Raw genomic sequence first — 13,247 nt, forward strand, 5'->3', positions numbered from 1 at the left:
GGGAGTTGGTTAGAGTGTCATAGAGTGGAGTAGTACTGTAGAGTGGTAGAGTGCATTGAGTTTGAGTAAAGTAGTGTTTAGTGCATTGCCACAGAGTGTAGTAGTTTAGAGAAGAGTGGTGTAGAGAGCAGTGGCGTAGAGTAGAGTGGTGAAGAGTAGAATGGTGTGGAGTGGTGCAGCATAGAATGTAATGGTGTGGAGTTCAGTGGCAGAGAGTGCAGTGTTACAGAGTAGACTGCAATAGTCGTGGGTAGATCCAGGGAGTATGGGATCCGCATCCTTGTTTTCTGTAGGCAGAGGGTCCAGAACGTACTCATCACTCGGAGTTCATATGAGTCGTCCCCTATCGGGCCCTCCATCCTTAGGAGCATTCTGACATTTGCAATGTGGAAGAAAAGGGTTTTACGGGTCCTCCCAGGGCCATGCGGGTCACCAGTCACTGTGCATACCACTACAGCTTTGCCGCTAGATACTAAGATTCAAACCCTGGCACTGCCATGCCACCATCTATCGATGGTCTTTGCAGCTTTATGAAGGCCACTCGTCTCCTTCCCGTGCCCCACAGAAAATACGTCACCATAGTATTTAGTTCTCTGAACCACATTTTGGGGAGCACTGTGAAATAATAAAGTAGTCTGGGGAGGATAACCATATTGAGCAGGACCACTCTGTCCACTAGTGTGAGTGGGTGAGTGCTCCAGAACTTGGTGCATGTCTTTAGTGATCTAACTATTGACCGGCATCACCCTCCAGTATGTCATTTTTATCGTGGTATATCTTTGTGCCCAGATAGGATAGGCAGCGGGGTTCCCATGTCAGTTCATCTGAGGGGTCACTTCCGTCATTCAAGGGAAATAACCTAGATTTTTGCGAATTAATGTTGAGTTTCGACTGTTCTCCAAACCCCTGCAATAGCTGTCTGGCCCCTACTAAGTCTAAGGATTTGTCCCGGAGATACATCACCAGGTTATTTGGGTATAGAGCTGTATGATGGTGATGGGGACCCAGTTGGAGTCCATTGTAGCTATGCCTCTCCCTCGCCATGCTGGCTAACGGCTCCATTGCCAAGGCAAACAACAAAGATGACAGAGGGCATCCCTGTCTTGTCCCTCTTTCCACCTGGTAGCTCCCTGATATCACTTGGCCAGTTTTAACTCTAGCTGTGGGGTTCGTGTGGAGTAATCGCACCCACAATAGGAAACTCGTCCGATCTTTGCCATGACTGCATAGAGGAAGCGCCATTCTAGTCTATCGAAGGCCTTTTCTATGTCTACCGTGAAGGCCGCAGCGATCTCACCCTCCTAGGGTGCATTTTCTAGAACTGCCAGGAGCCTTCGTATATTGATGGATCGCTCTATTATGGCCCGGAATGAACCCGGCTTGGTCCAAGTATATGAGACGAGGCATTAAGGGGAGGAGTCTCGTGGCTAATATCTTACTAAGGATTTTATAATCCAAGTTAACATCGAGAGTGGTCTATACGCTTTGCAATCATGGACAGCCTTCCCTGGTTTTAATAGGGGCACTATCAGTGCCTCTATGGTAGTGCTCGGTAGTTCGCCAGTGTCTCTTGATACCTTATAGAGCTCTATTAGTTTAGGAGTCTTGCTTCAAACGTTTCGTAAAAATCGACAGGCAGCCCATCGGCTCCTGGGTTTTTACCTTTTGCCAGTTGTTTAATTGTTGTTTTTATTTCTTGTGGAGTAATGTCCCTCCCAGCTTCTCTGCCTCTTCCTGTGTGATAGCTGGAAGTGCAACTGGTGCCAGGAAGTGACAAAGGCCTGTCATCTCCCGTAGTTTGGCTCCTTTAGAGCGCAGAGTAATAGCTATAGAATTGATTGTTACTGTCCCCCTGTTTATATAGGTGATCGCCTTCCTCTGTGCGCAGCTCCACAATCACTGTTTCCCTCTTAGTCGGGTTTGCCAGCCAAGCAAGCAGGGGGCCTGTTGTGAGAAAGTAGCCTTTCTAGCATGGTTACCCCTACTTTTGGCCTGCTTATGAGTGTGTGTCAGTGTGTTTTTACTGTGTCACTGGGATCCTGCTAGCCAGGACCCCAGTGCTCATAGATAAAAACCTATATGTCAGTGTGTTTTACCTGTCTCACTGGGATCCTGCTAGCCAGGACCCAAGTGCTCATAGTTTGTGGCCTAATGTGTGTGTTGTCAGTATGCTTGACTGTGTCACTAAGGCTCTGCTAACCAGAACCTCAGTGCTTATGCTCTCTCTGCTTTTAAATTTGTCACTATTGGCTAGTGACTTCATTTACCAATTTCAATTGGCACACTGGACCCCCCTTATAAGTCCCTAGTATATGGTACCTAGGTACCCAGGGCATTGGGGTTCCAGGAGATCCATATGGGCTGCAGCATTTATTTTGCCACCCATAGGGATCTCAGACAAACCCCTGCACATGCCTGCCGTTGCAGCCTCCTGAGTGAAATAACGCACACGTTATTTCACAGCCATTTTCATTGCACTTAAGTAACTTATAAGTCACCTATATGTCTAACCTTCACTTGCTGAAGGTTAGGTGCAAAGTTACTAAGTGTGAGGGCACCCTTGCACTAGCAAAGGTGCCCCCACATAGTTCAGGGCCATTTCCCCGGACTTTGTGAGAGCGGGGACACCATTATACGCGTGCACTACATATAGGTCAATACCTATATGTAGCTTCACAATGGTTACTCCGAATATGGCCATGTAACATGTCTAAGATCATAGAATTGTCCTCCCCATTTGAAATCTGGTATTGGGGAGCCAATTCCATGCATCCTGGGGGCTCCACCATAGACCCCCAGTACTGCCAAACCAGCTCTCTGAGGCTTGCACTGCAGCTACAGCTGCTGCCACCTCACAGACAGGGTTCTGCCCTCCTGGGGTCTGGGCAGCCCAGTCCCAGTAAGACAGAACAAAGCATTTCCTCTGAGAGCAGGGTGTTACACCCTCTCCCTTTGGAAATAGGTGTTGCAGGCTGGGGAGGGGTAGCATCCCCCAGCCTCTGGAAATGCTTTGCATAAGCCAGTTTACACTGGTTCAGGGACCTCTTCTCCCCTGCTCTGGCGCAAAACTGGACAAAGGAAAGGGGAGTGACCACTCCCCTGTCCATCACCACCCCAGGGATGGTGCCCAGAGCTCCTCCAGTGTGTCCCAGACTTCAGCCATCTCGCTTTGCAAGGTGTGGGGGCACTCTGGAGGGCTCTAAGTGGCCAGTGCCAGCAGGTGACGTCAGAGACCCCTCCTGATAGGTCCATACCTGATAAGGTAGCCAATCCCACTCTCAGGGCTATTTAGGGTCTCTCCTGTGGGTTCTCTTCAGATTCTGCTTGCAAGTTTCCTTCAGGGATCCTCTGCAACAACTTCAACTCTTCTGAACTCGGATCAACCGCAGCCTGCTCCAAGAAACGCTGTAACTACAACAAAGTGTCTACAAGAGACACTTTTCTTAAGCAACCTCAGCTCCAAGTCAGCAACTGCAACAGTTTCCACGGTGTGCATGCTCTGGGGACTCCCTGTCTTCATCCTGCACCAGAAGGACCTACGAAATCTCCCGTGGAGTGACGGAGTCACGCCCCTGCTCCAAGCAAGCACTTTCCAAGACGACGACCGATACCCTGGGACACCTCTCACAGCGACAAGCATGCTACTAAGAACACAGAGGGTGGACATCATTGAGAGGTTTTGGGACAAGCACCACTGGGCTAGCCAGCATTTTCTGCACCTCTTGTTTAATGCAGTCCCTGACATGGTCAGCTGCCTATATATCTTACTCCTGACAGGTAAACTGTCTCCAGTATTGATAATGTGTTCACACCGAGTAGTGGTACCTGGTATCAGTGAAAAGAGTTCAGAAAACTGACCTAAGAGATTAATACAGTTGTCTTCCTGTTCTGCAGTAAGACAGTCTGCTAAGACCACTCCATCCACTAAGCCATCTGCTTCAGTGGTGGAGAAGAGATCAGGGAGAGGGTCACTCTCTTCTTCCTGCCCCTCATCAGTTGCCATGAGCAGGGTGAGATCAGCCCTGTCATAGTAGGGTTTTAGGCGATTGACATGGCGCACCCTAAGGGGACTCCTGGCAGTGCCCAGGTCTACCAAGTAGGTAACCTCTCCCTTTTTCTCAACAATTAGATGGGGTCCACTCCATTTGTCCTGGAGTGCTCTTGGGGCCACAGGCTCCAATACCCACACCTTCTGTCCTGGGTGGTACTGGGTCAGGACAGCCTTCTGGTCATGCCTTTGCTTTTGCATCTCCTGGCTGGCCTGAAGGTTTTTACTGGCCTTTTTCATGTACTCAGCCATTCTGGATCTTAGGGAAAGTACATAATCCACTCTGTCCTGTTTAGGAGCTTTTAAAGGTTGTTACCAACCCTCCTTCACAAGTGCAAGTGGAACTCTTACAGGGTGCCCAAAGAGGAGTTCAAAGGGGCTGAAGCCCACTCCATTTTGGGGTACCTCCCTGTAAGCAAAAAGGAGGCAAGGTAACAGAACATCCCATCTCCTTCTGAGTTTTTGGAAGTCCCATTATCATACCTTTGAGAGTTTTATTAAACCTCTCAACCAGACCATTTGTCTGTGGGTGATAAGGAGTAGTGAACTTGTAAGTTACACGACACTCCTTCCACATAGCTTTCAGGTATGCAGACATGAAGTTACTACCTCTCTCTGACACCACTTCCTTAGGAAAGCCCACCCTGGAAAAGATCCCTAGGAGGGCCTTTGCCACTGCAGGTGCTGTAGTGGTCCTTAAGGGAATAGTTTCAGGATACCTAGTGGCATGGTCCACTACCACCAGGATAAATCTATTGCCTGAAGCTGTTTGGGGGTTAAGGGGGCCAACTATGTCAACCCCTACCCTTTCAAAGGGCACCCCAACCACAGGAAGTGGAATTAAGGGGGCCTTTGGAGTGCCACCAGTCTTGCCACTGGCTTGACAGGTCACACAAGAGCAGCTACACTCTTTAGTGTCCTCTGACATGTGAGGCCAGTAAAACAATGGAACAAGTCTGTCCCAAGTTTTGTTCTGGCCCAAATGCCCAGCCAAAGGAATGTCATGTGCCAAGGTAAGAAGAAACTCTCTGTATTGCAAGGGAATGGCCAATCTCCTGGCAGCTCCAGGCTTAGGGTCCCTTGACTCTGTATACAGGAGGTTGTCTTCCCAATACACCTTATGGCTATCACTGACATCCCCATTCTGCTGTTTGACAGCTTGCTGTCTTAAACCCTCAAGTGTAGGACAGGTCTGCTGTGCCACACTCAGATCTTCCCTAGCAGGCCCCCTGCACCTAAAAGCTCAGCAGTGTCTGCTGCCAGCTCCTCTGGTGTAGGTTCTGCACAGGGAAAGGATTCCTCTTCCTCAAAAGGGGAATCTTCTGGTGAGGGAGAGATAGTGGGCAAGGATTTACCCTTCCTACCCCTAGCTTTTGGGAGTGCTTGTTCCATTGTTCCAGGATCCAAGCTTCCCTGTCCTTTTTGCTTTTTGTCCTGAGCCCTTGTCAAAGCAAAAATATGCCCAGGAATGCCCAGCATTGCTGCATGAGCCTCCAACTCCACTTCAGCCCAAGCTGATGTCTCCAAATCATTGCCAAGTAAACAATCTACTGGTAATTCAGTGGCTACCACAACTTTCTTTGGACCAGTAAACCCCCTCCGCCCCCCCCAGTTGAGATTCACAACAGCCATGGGGTGGCTAAGTGTGATGTTATGAGCATCAGTCACTTGGTACTGCTGACCAAGTAGGTGTTGATCAGGGTGAACCAGTTTCTCTATCACCATAGTTACACTGGCTCCTGTGTCCCTGTAGGCCTCAACCTCAACAGCATTGATTAGGGGAAGTTGCTTGTACTTACCCATGTTAAGGGGACAAGCAACGAAGGTGGCAACCTCAATGCCACCATCAGAGACTAAAACAGCCTCTGGGGTCTCCCTAACAAGACCAACCCCAACTACACTGCCAATAGTGAGCCCAGCTACACCCTTGGATTGGCTATTTGTAGTAGACTTCCCACCACCACTGCTATTACTAGGGGCACTAGATAGTTGGAGTTGGGGTTGTGGTGGTGGGAGGTTTGGTGTTTTTCTTTGGACAAGCGCAATCACTTGTCCAATGGCCTTTTACTTTACATAAATAACACCAAGGATTTTTCTGATTGTTTGAAGAGGATTTGGACCCACCACCCCAGAGGATTTTTGTGGGCCTGATGAAGACTCAGAATGTTTTTTATCTTTGTCCCCACCCTTGTCAGAAGACTTACCATCCTTCTTCTTGCCATCCTTGTCACCCCCTGTATGAACTTTTCTGTTCACTTTTGTTCTGACCCATTTGTCTGCCTTCTTTCCCAATTCTTGGGGAGAGGTCAGATCTGAGTCTACCAAGTACTGGTGCAACAAATCAGACACACAATTGTTAAGAATATGCTCTCTCAGGATCAGATTATACAGGCTTTCAGAGTCAGATACTTTACTGCCATGCAACCAACCCTCTAAGGCCTTCATTGAACAGTCAACAAAATCTGTCCAGTCTTGAGAGGACTCATTTCTGGTGTCTCTGAACTTAATCCTGTATTGTTCAGTGGTTAAGCCAAGTCAATCCAAGAGTGCATCCTTCAAAACGTTGTCATTATTGGCATCACTTTCTCTGACAGTAAGGAGCCTATCCCTACTCTTACCAGTGAAAGATAGCCACAAGATAGCAGCCCACTGCCTTTGAGGGACCAACTGTACCATACAGGCCCTCTCAAGTGCAGCAAACCACTTGTTAATGTCACCCCCCTCCTTGTAAGGGGGGACTATCTTATGCAGATTCCTGGAATCTTGCTCTCTAACAGGATTGCTATCAGAAATACTGCTGCTGCCACCATGGGGAACTAACCCCAATCTCTGTCTTTTCTTCTCTATATCTAGGGAGTCCCTGTCTAAGGCCAGCTGCTGCTGTTTAAGCTTCAGTCTGGTCTCCTCCAACCTAAGCTTTCTGAATTCCCTTTCCATTAAGTTATCCTCAGGGTGGGAGGCTTAGGAATGTTTGGACACAGAGGAGATTTGGGAATTGGCAGAGAGAGACCTGTCCCTAACTGGTTGGACCCTATTAACCTGGCGTCTAGGAGTGAAAGATGCCCTACTAGTGTGTGAACCTCTCCCATTACCAGTGTCACTAGGTGGCCTGCTAGGTGGCAGGTCTTGGTAAGAACCCACCACAATCTCTTCAGGGGACTCCTCTGAGTCTGACTGGGTACCTTCCCCTCCTACCCCCTCCTGAGATGGGCCAGACTGGTTCTGGTCACTTTCTAAGAGCAGGTTAAAGAGAAATAATTTTGTAGGATTCTTACCAATGCTTAAACCTCTTTCTAAGCAGAGACCCCTCAAACTTTTGTAGTTTAAACTCTCATAGGTTGCCTGAACAACTTTGGGAGTGAGCTCTACTGAAGACATGATAGAAAAGGTTTAAGACAGAGAGAGAGAAAAAGTTTTAGAACTTTTGAAAGTACAGAGAAAAACTTTTTTAAACGTTTTGAAAACTTTTAAAAAAGTTTTCTGAAACTTTTTAGAAACTTTTAAGAAAGTTTTAAAGAAGGACAATTACACTGTTTAGGTCACTGTGTACATTTTGCAGTTTTTGGAATATAGTTTTCTTATGAAAAGCACCAATGACAAAGTGGTAAAGCAGTTACAAGTACTTATCCCACCGCTGTGCCACCAATGTAGGAGGATGGCCTGGGTTATAGTGGGTACCTAGTGGTACTTACACCTTGGGCCAGGTCCAGTTATCCCTTATTAGTAGATTAGAGATGTTCTAGCAGCTTAGGCTGTTAAGGGTAGCTATAGCAGAGCAGCTTAGGCTGATCTAGGAGACATGCAAAGCTCCTACTATACCACTTATATCATATAGGTACTATATCATAAGAAACACGATACTCAGAGTTACTAAAAATAAAGTGACAATATGCCAAAAGTATCTCAGAGGATATACTCCCTTAGGAGGTAAGTAAAATACGCAAAATATATACACAGACCAAAATCAGGTAAGTAATACACTTAGAAAGTTAGAGCAAACACTGTAGGACACAATAGAATGCAATAGGAGACAATAGGCCTAGGGCAACACAACCATATACTCCAAAAGTGGAATGCGAACTACAAATGGACCCCAGGCCTAGTGTAGTGTGTAGAGGGTCGCTGGGAGTGTAAGAAAACACTAAGGGTGTCCAAGATACCCCACCCCAAGACCCTGAAAAGTAGGAGTAAAGTTACCCTACTACCCCAGAAAGAGAGTAAAGTCGAGATAGGGGATTCTGCAAAGACAACTGACTGCAGCGCACTGAAGACGGATTCCTGGACCTGAGGACCTGTAAAAGAAGGGGACCAAGTCCAAAAGTCACAAAAGTGTCCAGTGGGGGCAGGAGCCCACTAAACCCCGGATGAAGGTGCAAAAGGGCTGCCTCCGGGTGGAAGAAGCCAAAAATTCTGCAACAACGGAAGGTGCCAGGAACTTCTCCTTTGGTCAGAAGATGTCCCACGGCATGCTAGAGGATGCAGAGTTGTTTCCACGCAGAAAGACCGCAAACAAGCCTTGCTAGCTGCTTGAAGGTTGAAGGTTTTGGATGCTGCCAGGGCCCAGGAAGGACCAGGAGGTTGCTCCTTGGAGGAGGAGACAGAGGGGGCGCTCAGCAATACGGAGAGCCCATGCAGAAGCAGGCAGCACCCGCAGAAGCACCTGAACAGGCACTTAGAAGATCTGAGGACGACGGTCAACTCAGAACAACAAAAGAGGGTTCCACGACGTCGGAGTCCAACTCAGCGAGTTGGGCACTGCAGGACGGAGTGCTGGGGACCTGGGCTAGGCTGTGCATGAAGGAATCCTTGCAAGAGTGCACAGATGCCCTAGCAGCTGCAGATCACGCAGTACACAGGATTGTCATCTGGGGTGGGGAGGCAAGGATTTACCTCCACCAAACTTGGACTGAAGGACCACTGGACTGTGGGGGTCACTTGGATCCTGCTCCTGTGTTCCAGGAACCACGCTTGTCGAGATGAGAGGGGACCCAGAGGACTGGTGATGCAGACGTTTGGTGCCTGCGTTAGCAGGGGGAAGACTCCGTCAACCCACGGGAGATTTCTTCAGGATTTCCAGTGCAGGGAGAAGGCAGACAGCCCTCAGAGCATGCACCTCCAGGAAGCAGTCGAGAAAGCCGTCAGGATTAGGTGCTACAATGTTGCTGGTAGTCTTCTTCCTACTTTGTTGCGGTTATGCAGGCGTCCTGGAGCAGTCAGCGGTCGATCCTTGGCAGAAGTCGAAGGAAGAAGTGCAGAGGAACTCTGGTGAGCTCTTGCATTCAGAATCTGAGGAGAAACCCACAGGAGAGACCCTAAATAGCCCTCAGAGGAGGATTGGCTACAGAGACGTCACCTGCTGGCACTGGCCACTCAGAGCTGTCCATTGTGCCCTCACACCTCCGCATTCAAGATGGCAGAGGTCTGGGACACACTGGAGGAGCTCTGGGCACCTCCCCTGGGAGGTGCTGGTCAGGGGAGTGGTCACTCCCCTTTCCTTTGTCCAGTTTTGTGCCAGAGCAGGGACTGGGGGTCCCTGAACCGGTGTACACTGGCTTATGCAAGGAGGGCACCATCTGTGCCCTTCAAAGCATTTCCAAAGGCTTTGGGAGGCTACCCCTCCCAAGCCAGTAACACCTATTTCCAAAGGGATAGGGTGTAACACCCTCCTCCCAAAGGAAATTCATTGTTCTGCCTTTCTGGGACTGAGCTGCTCAGGCCCCAGGAGGGCAGAACCCTGTCTGTGGGATGACAGCAGCTGTAGCTGCAGTGCAACCCTCAGAGAGCTGGTTTGGCAGTACTTGGGGTCCATGGTGGACCCACATGATGCATGGGATTGGCCCCCCAATAGCAGATTTGGAATGGGGGGACAATTCCATGATCTTAGACACCTCACATGGCCATATTCCATTGTGAAGCTACGTATAGGTATTGTTCTATATGTAGTGCACGCGTGTAATGTTATCCCCACACTCATGAAGTCCGGGGAATTTGCCCTGAACAATGTGGGGGCACCTTTGCTAGTGCAAGGGTGCCCTCACACTTAGTAACTTTGCTTCTAGCCTTCAGTCAATGAAGGTTAGACATATAGGTGACTTATAAGTTACTTAAGTGCCGTGAAATGGCTGTGAAATAGTGTGTGCACTATTTCACTCAGGCTGCAGTGGCAGTCCTGAAGAAAGGTTTGTCTGAGCTCCTTATGGGTGGCAAAAGAAATGCTGCAGCCCATAAGGATCTCCTGGAATCCCAATACCCTGGGGACCTAGGTACCATATACTAGGGACTAATAAGGAGGGTCCAGTGTGCCAATAGGAATTGGAATATGAAGTCCTAAACTATAGTGACTAATTTGGAAGCAGAGAGAACATAAGCACTGGGGTTCTGGTTAGCAGAACTTCAGTGATACAGTTAAGCACTACTGACAACACACACATAGGCCACTAACTATGAAAACTGGGGTCCTGGCTAGCAGGCCTCCAGTGAGAAAGTAAAAACACACGGACACACACTCACAAACAGGCCAAAAGTGGGGTAACCATGCTAGAAAGAGGCTACTTTCTCGCACATGGCGCATGTCCTAGTGCAGTGGTTCCCAACCTGTGGTCCGGATACTCCTGGGGGTCCGCTAAACCTCCTCAGGGGGCCCGCAACTGTTTAGAAAATTAAATAATATTAACAGATTACGTCCCCAGCTTTCAGTACTGACTCAATGGGGGGGGCGGGGGGTCCCTGGATTCCAATAATGATTCAGTGGGGGTCCCCGGGTTCCAGTAATGATAAAGTAGGGGTTCACAGAAATCAAAAGGTTGCACGCACTCGCAGGCTAGACCCTAAAAAAAGACAGAGGCAGGAGGTAGAATCAGGACAAGACAGCCTTGGTAATTAGTAATTCCAGCATTTAGCAGCACTCACTGGCCTCCTAAGAAAAACACAGGCCCTGCATGTTTTGCTTTTTCACAAATTAAGCACTGCGTGTCCGATACGGAAATAGAGTTGGGATCCTGTGAACAGTTCGACCCTGCGTCCCTCGTTTCTTCCTCACCTTGTTCCCTGTCTAGGACTGGCAAGGGCCGGCTGATAAGACCCAGCATGGACCCCCAGGCCCAGGTACCAGGGCACGCCAAGTGCCAGCCGCCATGCGCGGTGCTGTTTGGTTGTAAAGGGGGTCCGGGGGCCGCTGAGGCGGCCTTGAGAGCCGCCCTTCGTGTGCGCACAAGGAGAGTGGCCGGCACATTCCGCAGCCCTTTGTAGTATATTTAGAGCTCTCTGCGCCTGGGAGTGTGGGGAGGAAAGCGCAGGCCCCCGGGGCTGGTAGCGAATAAAAGGACCCCGGGAGCCAGCGGGCAGTGTCCGACTCCCCGACGCACAGGGAGACCCGCTGGAGCGCAGGCCGCGATTTAAAAAGGTGGGCTCAGCACTTTCATACTGAATATTTTTTGGAGCTGTTGCCTTATTTCGCAATAAAACTGTCATTTATCTTGGACTTCCGATATACTGTGAGCCACAGGCGCTGGCGAAATGTATAAGGCATGGGGGTTATGTAGATATAGATGCAACATTTTAGAAGGGAGATTTTAAAGAAATATTCGGGAGAATATATTTTCCCCATTGACTTATTTTGAAATATAGCAAATTTTAGGAGGGAGACAGTCAAAATAAAGGCATTCTTTGCTTCAGAAATCGTGAGTCTCCCGCTGGAATCGGGCACAATGGCAATTATGAATTTAGGCCATCGGGTGGCGCAAAGCCGCTACATGCTTTTACTTAGCATTAAAACGGCCTGGAAGCATAGAAGAAAATGCTGCAGCGCTATGAAACGTCAAGGGGCGCTGCGACTCTTAAATGACGCCAGTGGAGATGCATTTTCTGCTGCTTTAATGCTGCAAGTTTCACCAGCAAAATCTAACATGGGGAAATTGCGAGGCGCGTGGTAATTTATCACAAAACGTGTACTTCCAGTGGAAACGATCGTTTGTCCGGGATTTGGGAAAGAACGGGCCACACTTCACGTGGGGCAACAATAATAAGAGTGATATGGATTTATTGCATCTATTATATACTAAAACTCTTTAGGGACTTGGGGCCATATGTACGAAAGCTTTTCCCCATAGACACAGAATGGGTAAAATCCTTTCGTACATATGGCCCTTGGTGAAATCTTTCTGCATTCCGAGCAGTAAAAGTCCGGTGGTAATATCGTGTAAGGTAACCACGTGACTGCATGTTCATTTTCCACTCACTTAATATATATGTATTATTAAAGTGCACCTTCACCACTTGGGCACTGTTGCCACTGAGTAACAGGTGTGTACTGTTACTAAACTCAGTGGTACTGAATTTGTCGACCTTGCAAGGATGAAGGGCTGAATGGTTTCACTTGAATTCTAACCTGGTAAATGCATTAGGTTTCACCTATATGATTAATAATAAGCTATTTTTTGGTAGTAAGTAGTAGCTTGGTGAGCAGTTGTGCAATACAAGTTACTGAAACTCCATAAATTTGTTATGACTTGTTTTTTAGAAAGGCAATATATTGTGCAGTAACTGATGGTAGTATAAGGCTGGGAGATTAGGTAAAGGGTGGAAAAACATGCAGGCAACCAGCACGCTTGAAATGTCTGCTGATACCAGGAGATTAAATTAAAAGCGTTGCACAAACAATAAAAATGCAGCCATCAATCACGCTTGAAATGCGTGCAGCCGGGGGAAGATTATTGGAACTCATAATGGAACTGGATCTTAATTGTGCGTTTCAAAGGAGTGCCAGCCACCTTTTATGATTCAAAGATGCACACAGGATGAAAGCAGATGAGTACCAAGGGCAGGATTCGAAGGAAGCCCTCTTATGCTGCAGTTTACACTTTAATCCATTATACCTCTGCGCGCCAGTTATGAGCCAGACAGGTACATTTTTCTCAGTGGGATGCGCCATTTATTGTTATGGAAGAAAACACCATGTTTGATGAATACACACACGAATATCACTGTCATGGAGAAACTGAAACAAATCTCTGCATCACCTGTGACAATGCCTCAAGCTATGAGCTGGATGTGTGTGAGGTTGGTGTGGTGTGTTTGCGCATGCGTGCCCACATGGATTGAATTTAACCCTGTGCATCTTTGATAAGGGTGGCAGCGGTGAGTGGTGTTGAGAGAAAGCATTTTGTCTTGATTTAGCCTTGCCCATCCTGCTCAGACTCTG

At 48.2% G+C, this 13,247-nt stretch overlaps 1 protein-coding gene across 1 annotated transcript in view; it reads left to right on the top strand.

The window, feature by feature from the left end:
• The first annotated feature begins 11,371 nt into the window (after window positions 1-11,371).
• LOC138250283 (kyphoscoliosis peptidase-like) overlaps window positions 11,372-13,247 on the top strand; it is a 398,104-nt gene continuing 396,228 nt past the window's right edge. The window contains exon 1 of the mRNA XM_069205011.1: window positions 11,372-11,450. The gene's annotated coding sequence lies outside the window, so the exon portion shown is untranslated. The remainder of the gene's footprint in view (window positions 11,451-13,247) is intronic.

This window comes from Pleurodeles waltl, chromosome 1_2 (assembly GCF_031143425.1).
Source record: "Pleurodeles waltl isolate 20211129_DDA chromosome 1_2, aPleWal1.hap1.20221129, whole genome shotgun sequence".
NCBI lineage: Eukaryota > Metazoa > Chordata > Amphibia > Caudata > Salamandridae > Pleurodeles > Pleurodeles waltl.